We start from the raw sequence: 26,335 nt of genomic DNA, 5'->3' as shown, positions 1-26,335 counted from the left end.
TGGGAGAGGACACAGGGGATGTGTGAATGGTAGTGGGGGTGGTGAGTGCACGTGAGCGGTGTGTGGTGATGGGCGTGCTGGTGATGGAGGTAGTGGATGAAGATTTAGTGCATGCAGGTGAAAGTGGAGACGAGACAGGGAGGGAGGAGGAGGACGTGGAGGAGGGGGACACAGTGGAGGCAGTGGATGTTGGTGTGTCTGCATGGGGATGGGGATGGTGTAAGTGCCGGTGGGATGCGTGGTGCTTATGTTTGCCATGTCCACTCTTGTGTTTGATGAGTGTGCATGCTGGTCAGATGGTGTGTTTGGGATAGGCTGAGGTACAGGGTATTGGGTCTGGGTGGAAGAAGTTGAAGTGGGGAGGCTGGACACAGGGACAATGGCTGCCATCAGTGTTGAGGCCAGAGCCTGAAATGCTCTCTGTTGGTCTGCCTGGCCAGAATGAATGCCCTCCAGGTATGCATTTGTTTGCTGCAAATGACTCTCAACACCCTGGAAGGCATTAAAAATGGTAGATTGCCCAACAGTGAGGGATCTCAGGAGGTCAATAGCCTCCTCAGTGAGGGCAGCAGGGCTGACTGGGGCAGAGCTGAAGTACCTTGGGCGAAGGATATGCCCACCCTCCTGGGTGAGCGGGCATGGGAAACTCAATGAGGGGCTGCTGGGAGGGTGGTGCTGGTAGGGGGAGTGGCGACTGTACCTGTTGATGCGGTGGGCACAGAGGTGCCCACCACTGCAAGGCAGCTCCCATCAGAGGAGGAGTCACTGTCGCTGGTGTCTGCTCCTGTCCCTGTCGTGGAACTCCCCTCGCCCTCCATCCCACTGGTGCCTTCTGACTCCGTTACTGCACTCTCCAGGGCCATGTGGGATGCAGCTCCCTCCTGCTCCGGTGCCACTGCTCCTCCCCAGATGATGCTAATGGATGCAAGGACAGGGTGACAAAACAAAAGGGGGGGAGACAGAGGAGACACATGGTCAATGCATGCAACACTACTACCGGTTGCGGACCCAACACACACAGAGCAGCCCTATGCACTAAGCTATGGGAAAAGCACATGTCCATAGGGGACTCTGTCGAGAACCATATTATGCACAGCTGGAAGCCATCGGAGCCTGACTAGGTGTAGATGGCAAATACCACCTTTGGAGTTGGACAGGGAATGAGGCTGCAAATTAATGGATCTACCTTTGTGTGTCTGCCCTGGCCTAGGGGAACCCACAACCCACCTCCCCCATCCAGACACCTCGTAATGCACACAGAGTCAGCTGAATGAGAGTGTACTCACCCCCTGTGGCTGCGGTGATGCCCTCAAGCGCCCATCCAACTCCAGATTTGCCACCGCCAGGATCCGGTACATCAGGGGGGTCATGGTGCAACAGGCACCCCTTCCGCGTTGGGAGGCCATCCCCAACTGGGCCTCCGCTGTCTTCTTGCTCTAGCAGCGCAGGTCCTCCCATCTTTTCCAGCAGTGGGTGCTCCGTCTATGGTAGACCCCCAGGGTCCACACTGCCTTGGCGATAGCGCACCAAATCCCCTTCTTCTGATGGGCGCTGACCTAGAGGAAAAGTTAAGTTATAATGGATGTTACTCTCCCGTACAGTTCTTCTCACAAATTGCCCACAAACCTCCCACCCTGGCCAAGACATACATACACACGACATCCTCACATGCTGGCCTGTCCCCCCCGTCTCTTCCATCCACAACACTCCATACAATCATGTGCCATCCACCATGCACAAGTCCTGTTTCTTTTTCTATCTTTATTCTGTGCGGTGAGTGGGACCGAGTGATTTAACAATGCGCTGCAGTGCCGTGCCGTGGTAAGATTGCAAGCAGACATGGTCGCACGGAGGAGTGTATCCGACTCTCTAGAGGATTCCTGTAGCTATAAGTCTTTTGAAGGTAGGCTTCACGAGTTTAGATGTCTTGAGCAATGTGGTATTTTTTATAGCTACGTGCTTTCCCTTGCTTAGTGTGCTAGAACGATGTTTCTTCTTACAGCTTCAGCGTTGTTGGTCTTTGGACCCGCTTATCATGCAGTAGTCCCTGTTGTGCCATACTTGCAGCTATTAGGTAAACATGGAATCTCTCTTTATTCGATAGTAATGTTTTTGGATTTCTTTGCATGTATGGGCTGAAGTTCTCTACTTTTTCTTTTTTCATCACTTGGGTTGCTATGGTCTTTTTTGATTATATGTTGAATGGACACAGTATGAATTTGGTTTTGAGTTTGGTCCCCACACTCACCCAAACGGGCCCCCACGCATGGCAATTGATGCAACTCATGTATTTGTATCAGTTAATATCTTTGATATAAGGTAATTATGTGTTTAACTTATATATAGGATTTAAAAGATGACACAATGTGCAACATTAGACAAAGTGCCCTGATGAAGGTGGTTGTGGATCTCATGGACATATTTAAAAACATAAGTCCACCGAAACGCGCGTCAGCAGTTCTGGCAGTTCCGACATCTTTGAGGATTCATTAGGTCAAATGCAGTTCTGGCATCTCGGATAATTAATTAAGTCAAAAAGGACCATCTATCATTCGGTAGCTAAGAGGACTCATTAATTGATGAATCCATCTTGTTTATAAGAACTTGTATTTGAGATGCACCGGATGGAGCAACTATTGACACTATTAAGTGATGTCTTAATTTATCATTTATCTGACATGTAAAATTTATTGATATTTTGCAGGAGTGGTTTCTCACTGTGGTTGTAATTGTTTGTCTTTCCAGCGTCTTGTCGTTGTTTATCTAATTTGGAGTCCTTAGTCTATATTTGTAGTCACTAGTCAATGACCGTCTCGGATTTTGAGTTTTTATGTTTCCGTGTGAGGGTTGTCTGTGTAAGAGTTGTTGAGCAGATAGGGGTTGTTAATTTATGTTAGTAAAAATAATGTATATATGTACACATATACTCGTGTTTTGATGAATAAATGTTTGAATATTATTTAGGCTTTTGTCAAGAGGAATTTGCTTTATTGAATTATTGAATTTTTTTCTTAGTTATGTGTTGTTGCCAGTAGGTCTGTGATCCCTTGCCCAGGCGTCTTTGTTATATTGTATATGTTGTTTGTCCAACAGAGTTGGTGTATTGTGTTTGTATTGATTGAATGGTTGACTTATCAACAAGTAGGCCATTGCCATATTGTCTATCCTGGAACCGTTTGTTGTTGGTGGAGTGCCGGAATATGTAAGTATCATGGACCCTGCCGGGGAACTTGGCTGAGATATTGGTGAAGAGCCCACGGTGGTCCACAATGGCCTGCACATTTATTGAATGTGTGTGCTTGCGGTTCCTGTGTAGGTGTTCCGTAGCTGCTGGTGGCACCAGTTGCACATGGGTGCAGTCCATTGCACCTAGCACATGCGGAAACCCAGCAATCAGATGGAATCCTTGCTTGGTCTCCTGCTGCAGTTGCTGGGTGTTTGGGAAGCAGATGTGGTGGTGTGTGAGGTGGATGATGGCATCTAGGACGTTAGGCAGGTAAATAGATATTGATGGCTGGGAGACACCAGCCATTCATGCCCCTATTGTCTGAAATGATTCAGAAGCCAGCATATGCATAACAGTGAGGAGCTTTGAGATGGCTGATATATTGTATGGAGTTTGCAGTCTTGCTGTAATGTCTGGTGCAATCTGGTTTAGTAGGTGTAGATTGGACTCCTGGTTGAGATGGTAAGTCCTGATGATGTCTTGCTCCCTGAGGCAAAGGAGGGTTGTCCCCTGCTGAAATATCTTCTCCTGCCTCCTGGGTTGTCTTTGTGGATGCCGTTGTGGTATTTGCAGTTGGTGCCGTAGAAGTGGAGGAAGCAGCTGCCATTGTGGACGTCTGCGGCATGTGCCTAGCTGGAGAAGTACAACTTCCATGTTGTCCTGGAGGTAGCAAATGTTCCTTCTTTAAATTTTCCTTATATAGTGGTGTATGTGCCTCATTTTAATGCCTGGTCAGACCCAGGCATTAAAATTTGATGCTTAACGGGGTTAATGTGATTTTTTGGGTCTGAATCCGACGGGTGTCTTTTTTGCAGGGGGACAAATATGGCTGACAACAGGGAGGGTCATTATCCAGTGACCCTAGTTCAATTTTATTTGGGAGGGATTTCAGACATCTAAGAGTTGCTGTGAGCCCTGCCACGCCTGTGGATAGTTTGTTAGATAATGACCTAAGCTTCACTGACAAGAAACTGGTGCATCCGCTCTGATGTGCCAGTTCCCTTAATGACACCATTGTAACACTGCATTTATGATGCAGTGCACCATGGTGCTTACTAGAACAACTGTGTCAAAAGTTTTGATGCGGGTGTGGCCGTTTGCTGGAGTAGCATCAACAATTTTGATGCTAGTCCAGCAAAGCACAGGGAGCCTCAGTTTAACACCTGCTCTGGACAGTCATTAAAAAATGATGCTAGAATAGCACACTGAAATCTTGTAGATTGCACAGCAGCATTTTTTTGGGCCTCCCAGCGGGGGAACAATGTCCTTGCATAATTATATCTGGTGAACGTATAATGTGGCACAAGTGTTTACAAACTGGTGCAGTTGTGACATTGCGCCAATTTATAAATACGGCGCGGGATGGCAAACTGTTTTGCTCCACCGTAGCAGCCCAACAAATGATGTTACAGTGGCGCAAGGGGCTTGTAAATGAGGCCCCTAGAGTCTTCTGTCTTGAAGGAGGTAAAACTCAAGGCTCATACACAGATGTTGAGGTTACCTGACTAGACCTGTGCTACCACAAGATCCATGGCTGCCTGGCAGGGTAGTCAAAAAGGACTGGAGCCTAGAAAAATTGCCAAGCCAGCTGCTAAAAAGGGGAGAGATGTAGTAACCCATCCGCTGAATGTTCCCCCAGTGAGATAAATGGGGTGTCCATGAGTCCAAACCGGAATCCACTGAGGACCTCTGGTCACAGGTTCATGCTGCTTCTGGTGGCTCATGCCACACAGTACCTGGAGGCCATACCTCTGAGAAACATCACTGCACCTGTAGTGGCAAGAACCCTTATGTTTTTTTTTAACCTTGGTGGGTTTCCCCAAGGAGGTGGTGCCTGACAGGGGAACCAATGTTATGTCTGCTTACATGCAGTCCATGTGGAAGGAGTGAGGATTAACCTGCAAGTTCTCCACCCCTTACCTCCTCCAAACCAACAGGCTTGTTGAGAGATTCAACAAGACTCTCAAAGGCATGATCAGACGTCTGCCTGAGGGCCTGAGGAACACGTGGGATATCCTTTTGCCTTGTTTGTTGTTTGCCTACATAGAGGTACCACGGAAGGGAGTGGGATTTAGCCCCTTCAAGCTTCTATATGGGCTCCCAGACAGGGGAACTCTTAGCTTGTTGAAGGAGGACTGGGAGCAAGATCCCAAGAAAGTCCCCCAGGATGTAGTAAACTACATGCTGGCCTTCCATAGCCAAATGGCTAAGTTGTGGAAGCAAGCTTCTGACAACTTAGAAGTCAGCCAGGCTGCCAACCAAAACTCTACCACTGGGAATTGCAGCCTGGGCCAAAACTGTGGGTGATGGAGCCTGTGGATCCCTAGTCCCTTCAGAATCACTGGACCAGGCCCTATAAGGTGGTTGAGAAGAAGGGTAAGGTCACCTGTGTGGTGCACCTTCTTAAAACCCCAAGGCAACCTCATGGGGTTCTGCATATGAAACACCTCAAACCCCACTTTGAGAGGTTAGAGGTCACCAACTTGCTGGTGACTGATGGAGCTGATGAGAAAGAGAGTGAACCTCTACCTGAATCCCTAGCCTCCGAGGAGAAGGATAGGTCTGTGGAAGGAGTGATCCTTCCCCTCACCTTGACTCCTGAACAGCAGAGGGAATGTCGCCAAGTATTGGAACAGTCCTCTTCTTTCTCCCTTACTCCTGGGATTACCCACCTGTGTACCCATAAAGTGGACACTTGAGACAAGCTCCCTGTCAAGCATAAGTCTTACAGGTTGTCGGAGAAGGTGAGGACCAGCATCAAAAGCAAGGTCGCTAAGATGCTGGATTTGGGGGTGATAGAACCCTCCTGTATCCCCTGGTCCAGCCCTGTGGTTCTAGTACAAAAAGCTGCCCCTCCAGCCACCAAATCTGAACTAAGGTTCCATGTGGATTACAGATGGCTAAACTCTGTAACCAAAACAGATTTTCCTCCCATCTCTGGGGCTGATTAGCTCATTGACAGGTTAGGGGCTGCCAAGTACTTCCGTCTCTTCGGTCTCCCCTCTGAGTACTTTCAGATCATCTTAAATGGCAGAGCCAAAGAGAGGCAGATTTTGTCACCCCAGAGGGCCACTAACAATTTAGGGTGATGCCCTTTGTTCGAAAAAAAAATCCTGCCACCTTCCAGAGGCTGGTAAACCAGGTATTCGCTGAGTTGGTAGCCTTCTCTCCTGCCTACCTGGATGACAAAGCTGTCTTCAGTATCAGCTGGGAGGACTACCTCTACCACCTCAGGCAAGTGCCCCGGGCCATGCAACACACAGGCCTTACTATCAAGGCCAGTAGATAAAGCAGGGGTCAATGGTGTACTCGGGACACCTGCTGGGCGGGGGTAAGGAGCAGCCCATCCAGGCCAAGATTGAGACTATCATTGCCTGGAAGCCCCCCAAAACTCAGACCAGGTCAGAGCCTTCTTGGGCATTACTGGGTACTACAGGAGATTTGTCAAGGGATAAGGCACAATTGTTCCCTCACTTGACTGAGCTGACTTCTAAGAAGTAGTCCAGGAATGTGATTTGGACAGAGGCATGCCAAAAAGTGTTTGACTTCTTGAAGCAAGACGTGCACAGCTCCTGTTGTCAAGGCCCCTGACTTCTCGAAAGAGTTCATTGTACAAGCTGATGCCTTAGTGCATTGCATAGCAGCCTGGATCGTCCTGAGCTATTGTCACAGGATCAACCTGTAACCTTCATCTCTTAGGAGGTTACTCCCCCGGGAACAGAAGTGGAGTGCTATAGAAAGAGAAGCTTTTGTTGTGGTTTGGGCCCTGAAGAAGTTGAGGGATACCTGTTTGGCACTCACTTCTTCATTAAAACTGACCACAGGCCCCTCAGGTTGCTAATGCAAATGAGGGGCAAAAATCCAAAGTTGTTGAGGTGGTCCATTTCCCTACAGGTTATGGACTTCAGTGTGGAACACAGACCTGGGGTGAACCACGCCAATGCTGACTGTCTATCCAGGTTCCTCTGCGTTAGTGACAAGAACTCCCTAGTTGGGTAGCTCTCTCCACTTTCATCTGGGGGGGACATGTGTTAGACCTGGCATCCTTTGAGTGGTCTCACCTCAGATGTTTTCTCTTTACCTCCTGTTTTGTTGCTGTATCTTTTTGTTGGCCGGAGAGCTCTGATCACTTTACCACTGCTTATCAGTGCTAAAGTGCATATGCTTCTCCCCTAAAACACAATAACAATGGTGTATACACAACTAGCATATTTAATTTACCTGTAAGTCCCTTGTAGTGTGGCATACCATAAACCCAGGGCCTGTAAGTTAAATGCAACTAGTGGTCCAGAAGCACTGATTGTGCCAACCACTTAAGTAGCTCTGTAAACATGTCTGAGGCATGCCACTGTCGAGCCTGTGTGTGCAGCTTCACTGCCACCCCGACTTCACATCTAAAAACTCTGGCTAAGCCCAGAACTCACCTTTTCTTACATATATATCAACCTTAAGGTAGGCCCTAGGTAGCCCATAGGACAGGGTGCCTTGTAAGCAAAAGGCAATACCTGTACCTTTAAGTTTTTCATGTACTAGTAATGAAAAACGTTTCAAGTAATTTTTTATTACTCTGAGCCCTAGCCCCTCTCATAGGCCTGCATTGTGATTTCCTTATAGAATCTTTAAGCTGTATTTCCTCATCTGAGGAGACTAGCTGCATCATGTTTAGTACCATTGGAATGGGAATGATAAATCCTTTTTACTGGTAAAGTTGGATGTATTATTACTATTTTAGAAATGCCACTTTTAGCCTATTTCCTATACACGCCTAGCTTGGGCTAGGTGTTACCTACACTTGTTCATTCTCCTCAGACACCCAAAGAACAAAATAAGCTACATCTGCATTCACCTGCATACTGATGGGTCTTCCTGGGGAGGAGGTTGGGAAGGGCTCACATTTCACAGGCTAGTGACTAGAGTCAACACAAAGGGGCTGACTATCTCCCACAGGCAGTCTGGAGCCATTGCTGCCTTGAACGGGGGAACTGTGCACTTCACAAGAATTCTTTTGTAGTCATTTCCCACATCAAAGGCACTTGTCAATGTAAGTACGGGGTCTCTTGACAGACTCAAATATCACACTTCTAGACTTCAATTAAACTCTGCTGAAGTAAAGACTGCGGTGGTGCCAGGATCGCTGCTCTTCAAAGACTGACTGTTCCCAGGAACTAGTGTCAAGCCTTGTGATGCCTTGCTGCCTTCTGATCTTTTTCCTGCCAAGAACACCCCAGAGTGACTCCAAGGGCTTTCTGGGTTGCCCCCTGTTACCCTTGAGGCCTCAGGGACATCAAATATCTCACTAGCTACTTCTCATTGAACTCATGTCTGCAGGAGATTGCCTTGCAATGATCAGAGCCCCTGCACCTCTGGGACTCCAGTCCGTGTGTAGTGCTTCAACACTTTCTATTTAATCTTTGCCTTGCTTTTCAACTTCTGCGTGAGCATATCGCTACCACCATTGGGTAGACGACTTTTCAGTTTCAGTGTGTCTGTGGTGCTCTGAGACTTTGCTGCATCGCTTCTCATCCCTGTTGTGTGTGCAGTACTTCACAGCCCTGCTGCATTGCTGTTTCACCCCTTGTAAGAAATCACCATCTTCCTTGGCATGTTACCCCTATTTTTACCTGTATGTCAGTATGTTTTTCCTGTCTCTCTGGGATCCTGCTGGTCAGGACCCCAGTACTCATAGTTCATGGCCTAATATGTGTGTCTGTATAGTGCTTAACTGTGTTACTGAGGCTCTGCTAACCAGAACCTCAATGCTTATACTCTCTCTGCTTTTTAATTCTTCACTGTACGCTAGTGACTTCATTTACCAATTACAACTGGCACACTGGACCTCCCTTATAAGACCATACTATATGGTAACTAGGTACCCAGGGCACTGGGGTTCCAGGAGATCCATATGGGCTGCAGCATTTATTTTACCACCCATAAGGACATCAGAGAAACCCTTACACAGGCTTGTCATTGCAGCCAGAGTGAAATAACGCACATGTTATTGAACAGCCATTTTCACTGCACTTAAGTAACTAATAAGTCACCTATATATCTAACCTTCACTTGCTGAAGGTTAGGTGCAAAGTTACTAAGTGTGAAGGCACCCTTGCACTAGCAAAGGTGCCCCCACATAGTTCAGGGCCATTTCATGGGACTTTGTGAGTGTGGGAATTCCATTACACGTGTGCACAACATATAGGTCAATAGCGATATGTAGCTTCACGATGGTAACTCTGAATATGGCCATGTCACATGTCTAAGACATTGGAATTGTCCCGCCATTTCAAATCTGGTATTAGGGAGCCAATTCCATGCATCCCCGGGGGCTCCACCATGAACCCCCAGTACTGCCAAACCAGCTCTCTGAGGCTTGCACTGCAGCTACCGCTGCTGCCACCTCACAGGCAGGGTTATGCCCTCCTGGGGTCTGGGCAGCCCAGTCCCAGGAAGGCAGAACAAAGCATTACATCTCAGAGCAGGGTGTTACACCCTCTCCCTTTGCAAATTCGTGTTACAGGCTGGGGAGGGGTAGCCACCGCCAGCCTCTGGAAATGCTTTGAAGGGCACAGATGTTGCCCTCCTTGCATAAGCCAGTCTACACCGGTTCAGGTTCCCCTTGTCCCCTGCTCTGGCGCGAAACTGGACAAAGGAAAGGGGAGTGACCACTGCCCTGTCCATCACCACCCTAGGGGTGGTGCTCAGAACTCCTCCAGTGTGTCCCAGACTTCAGCCATCTAGCTTTGCAAGGTGTGGGGGCACTCTGGAGGCCTATCAGCCTAAGCTGCTAGAACACTACTGCATTTCACTAATAAGGGATAACTGGACTTGGTATAAAGTATAAGTACCCAAGGTACCCACTACAAACCAGGCCAACCTCCTACATTGGTGGTGCAGCGGTGGGATAAGTACCTGCAATTGCTTTACCACTTTGTTACCTGTGCTTTTCGCAGGAAAAGCTTGCTCCAATACTTAGAGCATTAATAATATATACCAAGAAACAATTTTCTAACCTTCTTAAAAGTTCTTTAAACTTTGCAAAAGTTCTGAAACGTTTTCTTCTTTTCTCTAAAAAGTTAGCTCTATTATTCGGCAAACTTTTTGCTCACTTTTCTAAACTTTTCTTTTCTTTCAATATGTCCTCTGTAGAAGCTACCCCTAGAGTTGTCAAGACTACCTATGAGAATCTAAACTTTAAAAGTTTGAGGGGTCTCTGTATTGAAAGAAGTTTAGGGATTGGGAAGAACCACAATAAGGATTTCCTCTTAAATCTTCTCCTCCAAGTTGACCAGGGACTCAGCACTGGTCCAGATCAGACAGGGGAAGAGGTAGAGGATGACTCCAACCAGGAGTGCTCAGAGGAGCAAGATGACAATCCTGGGGAGGGTCCTTCCACAGACCTATCTGTCAACAGCCCCCCTAGTATAACTGGTAGTGGGAAGGGTTAACACACAAGTAGGGTTCCCTTCACTTCTAGAGGCCAGTGCACTAGAATGGCCTCTGTTAGAGACCAGGTCGGTCTCTGCACTCTCTCATGTTACCTCTGTTTCAGAAGCTTCACATAATTCTAACCCTGAGGACCAGTCCCTAGATAGGGAACTCAGAAATCTGAGGTTAGAGGAGGCCAGACTGAAGCTAATGCAGCAACAGTTGGCCTTAGGAAGGGAATCCCTGGCTGTGGAGAAAGAGACTGAGGGTTTGGGGTTAGTTCCCCATGGTGGCAACAGCAGTTTTAGAAATACAAATGTTAGGGAACCTTCATTTGAATCTAGGAATCTGCACAAAGTTGTCCCTACTTACAAGGATGGCGATGACATCAACAAGTTGTTTGCTGCACTTGAGAGGGTCCCTCATGTACAGTGGGCTGCTATCCATTGGTTATCCTTCGCTGGCAAGGGGAGAGACAGACCTCTTATTGTCAGAGAGGATGATGCAGATTATTACCTAATTCTAAAAAAATGCAGTCTTGGATGGTCTGGGCTTAACCACTGAACAGTAGAGACTTAAGTTCAGAGAGACCAGAAATGAGTCATCACAGGACTGGACAGACTTTGTAGGCTGTTCTGTGAAGGCCGTATAAGGTTGATTACGTGACAGTAAGGTGACTGATTATGAAAGCCTATATAACTTGATTCTGAGAGAGCATATCTTGAATAATTGTGTGTCTCACTTGTTGCATCAGTATCTTGTGGACTCAGATCTGACCTCTCTCCAAGAATTGGGAAAGAAGGCAGACAAATAGGTCAGAACAAGGGTGAACAGAAAAGTTAATACAGGGGGTGACAAGGATGGCAAGAAGATGGATGGTAAGTCACATGACAAGGGTGGGGACAAAGATAAAAAAATCATCAGAGTCTTCATCAGGCCCACAAAAATCCTCTGGGGGTGGTAGGTCCAAATCCTCTTCTCAGAAAGATAAGAAACCCTGGTGTTATTTGTGTAGAGCCAAAGGCCATTGGGCAACTGACAGTCATTGTCCAAAGAAAAACACCAAACCTCCCACCACCACAACCCCAACTGCAACCACTAGTGCCCCTAGTAATAGTAGTGGTGGTGGGAAGAGCACTACTTATAGCCAGTCACAGGGTGTGGCTGGGCTCACCATTGGTAATGTAGTTGAGGTTGGTCTAGTTAGGGAGATCGCCAAGGCTGTTTTAGTCTCTGGTGGTGGCATTGACCTAGCCACTTTAGTTGCTTGTCCCCTTAATATGGATAAGTACAAGCATCTACCCCTGATTAATGGTGTTCAGGTAGAGGCCTATAGGGACACAGGTGCCACTGTCACCATGGTGATGGACAAACTGGTTGCCCCTGAGCAGCACCTACTTGGTCACCAGCACCAAATGAGACGCCCATAGTAACACTGTAAGCTACCCCATGGCTGTTGTGAATCTCAACGGGGGGTTACTGGTCCAAAGAAAGTTGTGGTAGCCACTGATTTACCTGTAGAATGTCTGCTAGGCAATTATTTGGAGGCTTCAGGTTGGGCATTCCTGGGAACATCTTTGCTCTTACCAGGACTCAGGCCAAGAAGCAAAGAGAACAAGGAAACTTGGATCCTGGAACAATGGACCAATGGACCAAATGCCTCAAAAGCTAGGGGTAGGAAGGGCAAACCCTTGTCCACTATCCCTCCCTCCACAGATGATTACCCTTTTGAGGAAGAGGAATTATCTTCCTGTGCAGAACCTACACCAGAGGAGCTGGAAGCTGATACAGCTGAGCTTTTAGGTGCAGGGGGGCCTGCCAGGGAAAAGCTGCGTGTGACACAGAAAACCTGTCAAACAGCCAAACGGTGATGTCACTGACACCCACAGAGGTTACCGGGAGAATAATTTCCTTTATACTGAAACAAGGGACCCTAAACCTGATGCCACCAGGAGACTGGCCATCCCCCTTCAGTACAGGGAATTCCTCCTAAAGTTGGCTCATGACATCCCTTTTGCTGGGCATTTAGGCCAGAGTAAAACATGGGTCAGACTTGTTCCTCATTTTCACTGGCTCCATAGGTCAGAAAACACAAAGGAGTTTTGTCGCTCCTGTGTCACCTGCCAAGCCACTGACAAGACTGAGGGCACCCCAAAGGCACCCTTAATGCCACTACCAGTGTTTGGGGTGCCCTTTAAAAGGGTAGGGGCTGACCAACAGCTTCTGGCAATAGGTTTATCCTTGTGGTGGTGGACCATGCCACAAGGTACCCAGAAGGTATCCCCTTAAGGACCACTACAGCTCCTGCAGTGGCAAAAGGCCCTCCTGGGAATCTTTTCGTAGGTGGACCTCCCTAAGGAAGAGGTGTCAGACAGAGGTAGTAACTTCATGTCTGCATACCTAAAAGCAATGTGGAAGGAGTGTGGTGTTACCTACAAGTTCACCACCCCTTATCATCTACATACTAATGGGCTGGTTGAGAGGTTTAATAAAACTCTCAAAGGTAAAATTATGGGACTGTCTGAACAACTCAGCAGGGTATGGGATGTCCTATTACAATGCCTCCTTTTTGCCTACAGGGAGATACCCCAAAAAGGAGGGGGCTACAGCCCCTTTGAACTCCTATTTGGTCACCCTGTTAGGGGCGCACTTGCTCTTATTAAGGAGGGTTGGGAAACAACCTTTAAAAGCTCCAAAACAGGACATAGTGGACTATGTACTTGGCTTGAGAAGTAGAGTGACCGAGTACATGAAAAATGCCAACAAAAACTTTCAAGCCAGCCAGAGCTCCAAACGCAATGGTTTGACCAGAAGGTTGTCCTGACAGAGTACCACCCAGGACAGAGTGTGTCATGTCTATCGCCTAAAGCCTTACTATGACAGGACTGACTTAACCCTGCGCATGGCTACATAGGAGGGACAGGAAGAAGAGAGTGACCATCTCCCTGATCTCTTCTCCACCACTGAAACTGATGGTTTAGTGGAGGGAGTGGTTCTGACAGACTGCCTTACTGCTGAGCAGAGACTGTAAAAATCTCCTTGATCAGTTTTCTGAACTCTTCTCACTCACACCTGGTACAACTACTTGGTGTGAACATACAATTGACACTGGAGACAGTTTACCTGTCAAATGTAAAATTTACAGGCAACCTGACCATGTCAGAGATTGCATAAAAGCTGAAGTCAGAAAATGTTAGACCTTGGAGTTATTGAGCCTTCTGATAGCCCCTGGGCTAGCCCAGTGATGCTTGTCCCCAAACCGCTTAGCAAAGAAGGGAAGAGAGAAATGCGGTTTGTGTGGACAATAGGGGTCTCATTACAGTATCCAAAACAGATGCTCACTCTATACCCAGGGCAGCTGAGCTAATAGATACACTGGCATCTGCCAAGTATCTAAGCACTTTTGACCTGACTGCAGGGTATTAGCAGATCAAAATGTCAGAAGATGCGAAAGCAAAAACTGCATTTTCTACCATAGGAGGGCATTATCACTTCACAGTGATGCCCTTTGGTTTGAAAAATGCACCTGCCACTTTTCAGAGGCTGGTGAATACAGTCCTCCATGGTTTGGAAGCTTTTAGTGCAGCATATTTAGGCGATATTGCTGTCTTGAGCTCCACCTGGGAGGATCACCTGTTCCACCTCTGGAAAGTTTTGGAGGCCCTGCAAAAGGCAGGCCTAACTATCAAGGCTTTAAAGTGCCAGATAGGGCAGGGAAATCTGGGCCACCTGGTAGGTGGGGAACAGATTGTACCACTTCAGTGGAAGATTCAGACTATTATAGACTGGGCTCCCCCTACAACTCAGACCCAGGTCTGAGCCTTCTTAGGTCTCACTGGGTATTACAGGAGGTTCATTAAGAACTATGGCCCATAGTTATACTTTTTTAGCGCCGCATTTGCGCCGCTTTTTGATGCAAAAATGGCGCAAATTTACAAAATACAATTGTATTTTGTAAGTTTGCGCCGTTTTTGCATCAAAAAATGACGCAAATGCGTATATAAAAAAGTATAAATATGGGCCTATGTCTCCATTGCAGCACCTCCTAATGACCTCACCAGTAAGAAAATGCCTAAAAAGGTATTGTGGACAGCTAGCTGTCCGAAAGCCTTTGAGAAGCTTAAGCAGGCAATGTGCTCTGCACCTGTCTTAAAGAGCCCAAACTACTCCAAAAAATTCATTGTTCGAACAGATGCATCTGAATTAGGGGTAGGGGATGTACTATCACAACTGAACTAAGAGGGCCAGGATCAACCTGTTGCTTTCATTAGCAGGAGGTTGCTCCCTGGAGAAAAGAGTTGGTCTGCCATGGAGAGGGAGGTCTTTGCTCAGGTCTGGACACTGAAGAAGCTGAGACCCTACTTGTTTGGGACTCACTTCATTGTTCAGACAGACCACAAACCATTATTATGTGTTAAACAAATGAGGGTGAAAACCCTTGAGCGTATTCATAATTTCCAGACTTTGCGGCGCCTTATCTCAACTTCGGAACGTGAGGCGTGCTCTAATCCAAATCTGTATCACCTTCTACAGTGCCAGTGCATGGGCCGTGGTTCCAGTGTCTCCTCTCACCCATACTGCTGCCCCAGGGGAAGCTGGCTCAGAGAAGCTGAGAAGGTTGCCAGGCAGCGCAGACCCCTAGCAATGTCAGCCATAGCTAGATACTGTGGGAGTGGCAATAATTGCACCACCCCAGGGCCACCTTGCATGCATTTAATTCCGGTGGGCAGTCCCACCTGATGGGGCCCGCATGGCCACTTGAGTTTGTCCTGAGTTTGATCACTTAGGGACCCTGAGACTCACCAACCGGTCAGAGGAGCGCAACGAGGTCCACTAGCTTGAGTGCCCTGTCTGCATTTCTTAGTAAGAATATTTACTGTATTTCCCTTAACAGGAGAACTCACTATTTTCTTAGCACTGTGATTCTCGATGAGACTAACCTAGTAACTTTAACCCCACATATCTCTTGATCTTTCCATTGAATCTTTGTCATTTCGGTCTTGTTTTAACCAGATAAATACTCTCTATTTTTCTAACCCAGTCTTTTTGTGGTGTCTTCATTGTGTTACTGGAATTTAAGTGTTACACAAATACTTACACATTGCCTCTTACATTCAGCCTGACTGCTCTGCACCAAGCTACCAGAGGGTGAGCACAGGTTAATTTAGGGTGTCTATCTTACTTACCCTAACTTGAGTGGTGGTCCCTACTTGGACAGGGTGCATACCTCTGCCAACTAGAGACCCCATTTCTGACACCATTATTTTTGGAAATTTGAAGATGAACACATTAATCGAACCATTAAACACATGCACAAAACATAGTCTCACAAAATGGTGAACAAGCATGTAGTGAAGAAGACAGCTGATAACAAAGAAAAATAGCTACATACAGGGGCCTGGACCCGTGGAGCCAGCCTGACACTTGACACTAAGTGGCACATGCACATAAAAAATGAAATTTATCATGAATACAAGGCTAACCACAAGCCCTTTAAATAGTAAAACATCCCTCCAGAATTGTAGCAGTAAAATAAGCACTCAGTCAATCAATCTGTAGATTTGTCGAGTACTTACTGTCACTCGTGAGGGTATCCAGGCACTGGCAGGGTCCAGTTGATTAGCCAAATAGCCAGGTGTTCAGAAACTTTCAACGCTCCGGAAGAGATGGGGAGGTCTGGAGATGAAAGGTATCATGTTCCATGTTTTTGCTCCTAAGTAGAAGAAGGGGGAACCACTTCACCTGCTATGTAGGATACAGGGGTGACGGTTAGAGTAAGGGAAGAGGAGCAGAGGTATCTGGTGGGCTGATGGAAGTACAGTCGGTGGTTCTAGTAAGTGGGTCAGCGGTTGTTTAAGGCCTTGTATGCTTGGGTCAGAAGCTTGAACTGGCATCTTTCTGTACAGAGAGCCAGTCGAATTCCCCGATGGGGTGATGTCGGTTCGTCTAGGGAGAGCAAGAACAAGTTTGGCTGTGGCATTCTGCGTTGTTGAATCTAGATGAAAAGTTTCATCACTTTCTATGACACTAACTCTGTGAAAACAAAAATATATTTCGTGCTATAAATGTACACCAACGCTCTGCTCTGGTAACAAATAATCTCAAATTGAATTTTCAAGTTTAATTTTATTGATGCTCACACTAAAGAAGTGCCACTCTCATTTGGGTAAATTGAATTGTTCCTTTGATCACGGAATAATACTTTTAACAAAATGAACATTTCATTAATGTGATGTAATGGTTTAAACTCGGATACTGCAGATAAATTGTAAAACATAAAATGTTGGCGATTATGCAAGGCGGAAATATAGGCTCAGAACTATTTTCCTAGGCCTATGTCTAATTTCCATCATGAACATTTCAGCTTTGTGTTGTTTGCTCAAAACACTACAAAATCCACGGGATTGTATTTTAATATGTATGCACTTTAAAAAAAAAGTGTTTCTATCTTAAAATTCGAAATAATGTTGCCATCAATTTCAGCCATTTATAATATGTCGACTGCATAGATATAGGGTGCCTGTATTTTAAGCACCATGTTTAGTGCAGGGTGATGTTACAAGCTTTAGAGCATTTCACTAAAAAAGAAAATGCAAAAAAAAAGGAAACAGCGATGTCTTAGTTGATCGATTATCAGACACTATTGAATAGCTTGGACATTCCTAATGTATTGCCAGATGTTAGTCTGGATTGCATTAAAGAGCAAAAGTTAAAATATAAACATATTTTCATATACAGCAGTAGAGGAATTATACTGAAATTATGATTTCAAGTGTGGACGCGACTAGCGGGCCAGCATGAAAAATCCAGAGCTTTGAATACATTTTATCCACATGAGGCATGCTCAGAAATCTCACGATAAGGCTGCAGTATATCATATTTGAGAAGGTCACAAATTACTCAGAATTACTGGCAATTGCAGAGTAAAATGGTACCCAAGAGTAAAATATACAGCCGACATAGTCTATTATTTTCCATGATTACTTGACAGAGCCAAGGTAGCCGCACCAACTACCAACTTACCTACATTAGTCAGAGAATGGAAAAAGTAAAGCAGTATATTATGGAACCTTGTACTCCTATGTCCGACATTATCTTTCCAAATAAAGAGTAAATGGGCTTAATGCTGCTGGACTACGATACATTATCAGGCATATATATATATAATCGAATTAAGACCACCTTAATTCAGTTACCTAACAGATTCCTGTGAGTTTCTTCTACAACCTCCTACACCACACGTTATAGCCTTGTATTTTTGAAAGATGATGGCAGCAGACAAAAAGGCAATATGACCTACTGTAAATAAATTTCACTTAGTGGATCAATGACTATTGAGGTAGTGAGTTCTATTACGAATGTCTGATCCACCTGTGTGTAATAATAATAATAATAATAATAATAATAATAATAATATAATAATAAAATCATGATGATATTGGGACTCTATCCTCCCAACGATGCTTTGTGCCTACTTTTGGTATAGCAGCCACATTTTAATGTCTGAACATGTTTGTAATAAGAAAATAACACCTCTACTCGTGTGTGGCATTTTGTTACATGTGACATCACCATGCACACGTCCTGCACAACGGCTGCCCTCACTCTTGCAGCAGGATGGAAGCTTGTTCTAAGCAACTTTAACATCAAGATCCCATGTGCTGTCGCTACTGGAGCGACACTACTACATTGGATTTCAACACAATTTTAACTTTCTAAAATTGAAAGCATCCTACTTTACAGGAAGGTGGAAGAGGTAAGCGAGAAACAGGCAAAAGCTTTGAGCTCATCACTGCAAAAAATGAAAATACTGATCAGCACATGAGAAGAACCAGGTAAAAAAACTATGTTAAAAGGATGAGGAAAGAAGCAGGCAGGAGAACTAGGCAACTGCTCTCTTCTTTTTTAAGGAATCTATGCAGGGAGTGCAAAAGGTCTGTTTCAAAATTCAAAATACCCCCCTGTGCCTCTCTAACGTCACCATGTGTGCACCATATTTAAGACACCGCACAGCATGGCGGTATTAGGAACTATAGCGTCAACATTTTTAATGCTGTTGTGGCGCTGTGGTCCATTAGCATAAAAAATTCTGAAGCTGGTGAAGCAAAGTGGAAGGAGGCTCACTGATTCTAACCGGTGCGTCCTTTTAATGCCTACTTTTAGCAGGCATTTACAATGATGTGAAAATAGCGCAATGAAATCTTGTAGATTTCATTGTACCACTTTTGTGGGACTCCTTGCGCCACAATACCCCCTTTGCATACATTATGCATGGCGCATGTATAATATGGCGCAAAATTGTGCAATGCATGCATTGTGCCCCTTTGTAGATATGGCACAGCGTTTTTGCCAATCTAATGCCACATTAGCATCAGAAAAATGAGGCTAATGTGGCCTTAGATGGCACATTACTATCCTTAAATTTATGCGTTGGTTTCCAACATCTTGCCTCTCTATGACCATGAAACTGCTTTAAGAATTCCATTATTCTTACAATGTGCAAGAAAGAGTATTTTTTCATATATTAATAAATAATTGTAAAAGCAATTTGAATAATAATAATGATACTATTATGATTTTATTTATGGAAGAGAAGGTTCTGTGAGAACATGGATTTTTTTGATAAAAGTATTATGTCACACGCAGTGATCAATACAGAAGCTGGAAAAAGACAGAGAGAGAGGGAGAGGGAGAGAGAGTGTGTGTGTGTGTGTGTGTATTTTCACTGATACTATACTGTTTTTACATTTTCTTTTGTATAGTGTGAGCAGTTCTGTATGAGTATTTTTCTTGAAGTAAATTGGGATTATATATTTTTGTTTACATTACAATTGGGCTGTACATACAAATTATACGAATTTACACACCACTGTGTAACATAAAACACACAGGTCCAGATCACTGAAAAAAAAAAACACTTCCCATGGAGAAAAGTAGCACTAATACGCTCCAAATTAAAGGCAGTGTGAATGATAAATCAAACTACATATAGAGGGGCATTTAGGACCGATCATACAGTTCTAACTGAACATTTCACTCCATCTAGCAGTTAGGATGAATCTAACTAAATATGTCCACACTACTTTGGAATACTGTACGTTTTTTCCTTACTGTGTTTTTTGATTTGTGAAATCAATTTGTTTCTCTGGAAGGGTAGCAGGAAGTTATCCAATTTATTAATAATACGGAAAGCAATCTTTTCAAGGGGCGAAAAACGAGTTGCGACCCAAATGGGAAGTGATCAAAGAAAATACATGAATTCTTAGTTGCGGTGACAAAAAAATAACGCCTCAACAGGGCCTACTTAGAGATCACAGTTATTTCCTCTCCTGCCTAATAATCAATTTTAAAACTGTTAGAAAAGAGGCCCTTGTGAGCAAGCCAATATTTCGTCTGCAAGTGTCACCACTGGCTTGTGTCTTTCACTTTTTAAAATCACTGTTCAAGTTTAGTAGGCTGCCATTGAGGAATCAAAACCCCCCAAAATTAGCCATTCTCTTTAAATACCTAGCGATGCTGCTGGCCACCAATGGCTAAAAAACTGATACTGGTGACAAAGAAAAATGTGATGGGTGGACTATTTGAATTAATCTTAGCTGCTAGTAATAACTCTGTGCCACAATCCAATCCACTGATTTTTCGTCCACCGTGCCACCTCTTATAGGAAATAGTCATTAGAAAATCCATTGTGGTTCTGATCCAATAACAACAGTTAAGCTCACAGTGCTGTGCAAGGTTCCCTTCAATTGGTAACAAGAACAACCCCCGACCAGTTTCAGTAGTGTGCAGCTTACCTCATATTGCACAGCGAGCACGAGGCCACATATATGCTTACCTTTCTTTCTTAGAGCATCGTACTGATGAATAAAAGTGATGGATGGAATGCTTAAATACGTTTTAGTCAAAGTGATCTGCACAGAGTCATGCCAGTCCATCATTTATTTTGCCTACCATGCCACATCAGACAAAGTTAGACTGGAAACAAAGGCATAATAATGGATTCTGTTACACAAGTACTTTCTTCTTGCCTTCCAGTTACAGCCATCTATTGCTTGTAGCAAACTGTACACATTTCAATAAGGGTCATGAGGACATTACCAAAGCCTTCCTACATGTACTCAAATATGAGCAACAAAGAAATCAATTATCCACTTTCTCCTACACACCCCTGAATAGTGGGCACATGATTAGAAATGTGTCATACCCACATTCTAATGATTATAAAAAAAATCAAAGGGAATTTTTTCACCCTACTCCTATAGACATTAAATCCACTTAACATAATTTGCTTTCATCTGAATTGCAAATGGAATGTTCTCAATTGAGGTTGAAGATCATGTTTGTTGTACTCCTCTCAGCCTTCACAAGGTTAGCTCTTCAAATACAAATTAAATAATTTGTGATCAATGGCTACCTGTATAAAACTCGGTAACTGTCACCCTTTCGTCGTCTTTTTAACAATAACTTCAGACGATAAAGTTAGAAGTTAGAGCCTTTTAATGATTCCCCACTTCTGTGTGCCCACAAAAAATGAGATGTTTCATTAACATATTTCAAAAAGATTATGGGGGTGATTCCAAGCTTGGTGGGCGGCGGGAGCCGCCCGCCAAGCGGGAACCGCCAGAAGACCGTACCACGGTCAAAAGACCGCGGCGGTCATTCTGGGTTTCCCACTGGGCTGGCGGGCGGCCGCCAAAAGGCCGCCCGCCAGCCCAGCGGGAAACACCCTTCCACGAGGAAGCCGGCTCCGAATGGAGCCGGCGGAGTGGAAGGGGTGCGACGGGTGCAGTAGCACCCGTCGCGAATTTCAGTGTCTGCTAAGCAGACACTGAAATTCTAAGTGGGGCCCTATTACGGGGGCCCCTGCAGTGCCCATGCCATTGGCATAGGCACTGCAGGGGCCCCTGGGGGCCCCACGACACCCCATACCGCCATCCTGTTCCTGGCAGCCGAAACCGCCAGGAACAGGATGGCGGTATGGGGGTTGGAATCCCCATGGCGGTGCAGCAAGCTGCGCCGCCATGGAGGATTCCCCTGGGCAGTGGTACACCGCCGACTTTCCGCTTCTGGCCGCGGCTGTACCGTCGCGGTCAGAATGCCCAAAGGAGCACCGCCAGCCTGTTGGCGGTGCTCCCGCAGACCAAGGCCCTGGCGGTCTTTACCGCCAGGGTCAGAATGACCGCCTATATCTACAAATCTAGGCCCAGAGTTACAGAGGTTTTGCATAAATTGTTAAATGCAGAACCGACACAAAATCCTTTTTGGGGGGTTTACAAACCAAAATACTGCTTTGCATTACTCTGCGTCAAGGTTTCATCCCCTGGGTGATACCTGGGTTTTTCTATGCAACCACTCATGGTTTTGATGCAAAACCCCACAAACTAACATTATGTATTGAACAAAAAAATAACACCTCTTGAAACACTTGTTAGAAGGACAAACTATATTTATTTCTCCTTTCTTTTTTGACTTAACATGTGTGTTCCACTGTACAGCACACATACAAAGTAGGAAATGTTGTAAATTCAGTCTAAGCACAGTATTTTGTATTGGAATGGCACCCCTCCAGTACAAAACCTATGCGAGACACACACAGACACCTTTGCAACCTGGTGCAAAAGTGTGTGTGTGGAGCTTGGCACCAAAATCTTGTGAGGGTGCTAGGGAGAGGGGACAAGAGGGCCACATCTCTGTGGATATGGCAGTGTCTCACTCTCTCCTTGTCAATCAATGTCAAGCAGCAACATTGATAGCTGCACTGCATCTTGCTGCTTTTTAACAAATGTGGGCCATAGAGTAATCAAAAATCTCTTCATTGTGTCTCATAGTAATTGCCATTACTACTCACCCAGGGAACTATGTTGTCAATTTTATAGTTTATGTGGATAAAATGTAATTGAACTCTTTAACAATCTGAGTGATTTCGAGGTAGCAAGTTAAAGAAAACCTCACATTTTCCTTACAATTCTGTGATGGAAAGTTGTGGAGTCAGAGGGGAATCACATACTTTATACCACCCTGAGTTCCTACTTGACCCCGATAAGACCACAACACAAAAAGCACTAAAGCGCTATATTGAAAGAAAAGCAATAAGATACGCAGTAGGTGTGGTATTTGGGGCAGTGCTGTGGAACCATCTGTGCAAATCTACGAACCACAGACATTTTTTAAAACAAGGCAAGCAGAGGATTCCAATGTGGTGTTAGGTGCGTGGGTCCCTTGACGTGTTTTTAACCACAATGCCCTACAAACCTCAAACTTTGCCTGAAATCACATATTTTCCTTACATTTCTGTGATGGAAACGTCCGGAATCCTAAGCAATCCCCAAAACCCACTACCCAGCTTTACCCCACTTGTTCACTTGAGTGGCTGGGACTAGTGGCCACAACAGGAACAGATCAAACAAAAGTCAATCGGAGCCCTTGGAAGTTTGCGGTTTGCAGGGCATTGTGTGTAAGAAAATGTTGTGGGATCCACACAAAGCATACCACCCAAAACTTCCCCTGGTATCTAGTTTTCAGGACTGTCTGGGGCTGGTAGCTTTTCCCAGGTGGCAGCCTAACCAAGCCCAAAAACATGCAACCTTCCACTATTTCAAGTGGAACAATAGTGGGAGTGAGCCACACTCTCCAGGCCCCTATATAAAAACAACACCCAAAGGAATCAAATGTCTGCTTGTTTTTCATGGGATGGGATTTCTTATGCAGCAGGGGATCAAACTTTTGTGGCTTGAGGTGAGGGGGAGCAGATGTTCGGATGGGCTATCCCACTCCATTATTTTATTAAAAGAACTACATTTCTAATATACAGTGTGCCTTCAGGCATCCAAGGGCAAACTGGGGAAAAACTCCTGTATGGTCCAAGCTGGCCAGAAATAATGCTTTCTTCCATTTTTGAGGGTGAGGTGGGGGAGTGGCCAATACTCGATTGCAACACGTGCACCATTTTCCTTTGCTCCAAAGGCATACTTCCCGGTGTCAGTCAGGGTTTCTACCACCCTGGGGGAAGATTTTGGGCAAACCTCCTATCTGCCTGCATGGGTCAGAAAGATAATATTGCCCCTTCTGGGGTCGGGCTATGGCTCAATGCCAGAGTAGGCCACACCTCCTTTTTTGGTTTTGGCACCATGTTGAATTCCCCGGTGTGTAGTGGACTTTCTGTGACCCTCAGGGGCATATTGAAGGCAAACACCCTGCCTTGCCATGGGGGCACCAGAAAAACTGGTATTGGCCAAAGTCACCTCCCACATGGGACAAACCAGTTATTCTGCCCACCCTCACTGCCAGACAGTGGCTTGCCTAGGACATTAGCCACACCTTCAACCTGAATGGGACACACCAGAGTGCAACACCTGCACTACTTTTGTTTGCCACAAAGGCAAAATCCCTGGTGTCAGGTGGACTTTCTACCCCAGAGGCATATTTTGTTTGGTGGGGGGCAGAAAGGCTGTATGGCTTCTTGCTGGTGTTGGAGCATGGTCATGCTCATGATGGGCAGCTCCCAACCCTACATTTATATAAAAGAAACACATTCCTTGGTGTCTAGTGGGCTCTCTGCCACCGGGGGGGGGTGGGGATTAGAGGTAATCACACCCATTCACCCTCTGGGGGGCAGAACAAAACAAATCACAGTTTTTTGGGGGTTAAAGGGATAGCCATTCCCCACCCCTATGCTTATTTTTCTATTAGACCTTGGTGTCTACTGGGAACTCTGTCTACCCAAGGGGGCAAAATACTCTTCCAGAGAGGAGCAGAATCACTGTCTGGTTTCTTGTTGGAGTGGGGGCATTGCCACATCCATAGTGGGCAGGACCAATACCTATGTTTAAGAATAAAACACTCCCTGGTGTCTAGTTGATTTTCTGCCTCCCAAGGGGTAGATTGGGGTCATCAACTCATCTGCTCTTAGGAGGGGGCCAAAAGGACTGTTGCCATGTCTATTGGGAGTGGGGGCATGAGAATTCTCCGGAATGACAGCCTCCACCCCTTTATTATTTTTACAAAAAACATGGTGTCTACTGGGCTTTCTGCCCCTGGGGGGTATGTTAAGGGTAGTCATGCCCATTTGCCTCTTATATAGGGCAGAATGAATGTATGCCTTTTTTTGTGTGAAGGCATGCCCATTGTGGGAAGCCCCCACCTTTATATTTTTTGTTTAAAAAGTTTCCCTGTGTCTAATGGGTGATGTCCCTCACAGGGTAGTAGATTGGGGGTAATCACACCATCTCCCCCCTAAGAGAAGATAAAGACTGTTAGCATAAGAATGTGGGGTAGGGGCATGGCCATGCGTTTGTGGGCAGCCCTCACCCCTGTATTGTTTTGTAAAAGAAAATGACTGGTTTCTAGTGGGCTTACTGTTACCCCATCTGCCCCGCCAATGAGGCAGAAAGACTGAAGGTTTTGAGGGGATTGGGTAAGCACAACTCTTTGCCTAAGAAGCCTATCTCCCTGTCTTTGGTGCCTAGTGGGTGAATCCCTTCTTGGGGAAGTGTTTTCTTTGTTGACCCTCAAGCTGGCATGCACTGGACAGAGGTACTGTTGGAAAGAGGAGATTCTTTCCTTTCCAATGATATCTCTCCTGAGTGTCAGTGCTCAGGGTTGAGATATGCCCATAAGCACTGATTCATTGAAAGTAAAACAAGACCATTAAAAGTAATGATGCCAGCATGCCCTGCATGCTGCTTGACATTAAAACAGGCTGCTCGGGGAAAAAGGAAACCCTCAGGTACAAAGCACCAAATGGTTCTTTCTAACCATCCTCATTGTTGGCCAGTGGCTAACAGATGCACTGCGGAGGAGGTGGGGTTGTCGGCCATTGGTCAATACCTGCCCAAAAAGAATAAAGCCAATCAATCAATCAAGTCAAACTTTTCATAAACAACAAAAAAGTAGATTACTTTTCAATAATAGCCAAAGCATATTATAAAATAAATACTAATCTTCAAAACTCCCAACGAAATATGCCATAATGTTAATCTTCATGAAAAATCAGTTTCATATAAATAATAAGAATTACATTTTATAACATCAATCAAGAAAATAAACAAGACATCAATTTTAAATAAGACTGATGTCAGAAATTGGGTCTCTAGTTGACAGCGCTATGCACCCTGCACAAGTAGAGACCGGTAGATTGGCACAAAGCAGTCAGGCTTAACTTAAGAGGCAATGTGTAAAGTATTTTTGCAATACACTTAAAATACAGTACCTCAAAGAAAATACCACAAAAAATAAAAATAGAGCTTATTTATCTGAGTAAAACAAGTGATATATGAATTTTTAAAGATTAAGGGGGTCATTACAACCCTGGCGGGCGGTTTTAAAGGTGCGGTAATACCGCAAACAGGCCGGCGGACAAAAAAAGGGAATTATGACCCTGGTGGAAACCGCCAACAAAGACAGCAACTTTAACACACCGCCCGCCACGGCGGTACAGACAAGCAGCGCGGCGGTCACCGCCAACAGACAGACGGGGGACTATGTACCGCCCATAGTATCACAACCCGCCAATCCGCCACCTTTTCCGGGGTGGATTCACCATGGATAAAAACACGGCGGAAACAGCTTTGGCAATGGGAAAACGCTCACCTGAACACATCCCACGAGGAACGAGGACTCCATGGAGCCGGAACTCCAAATACTCCCTGCACTTGTCTTTCTGCTCCTCCACGACCACCATCTACGTAG

The sequence above is a fragment of the Pleurodeles waltl genome, chromosome 8 (genome assembly GCF_031143425.1).
Source record: "Pleurodeles waltl isolate 20211129_DDA chromosome 8, aPleWal1.hap1.20221129, whole genome shotgun sequence".
Lineage (NCBI taxonomy): Eukaryota > Metazoa > Chordata > Amphibia > Caudata > Salamandridae > Pleurodeles > Pleurodeles waltl.
This window is presented reverse-complemented; position numbering follows the sequence as displayed.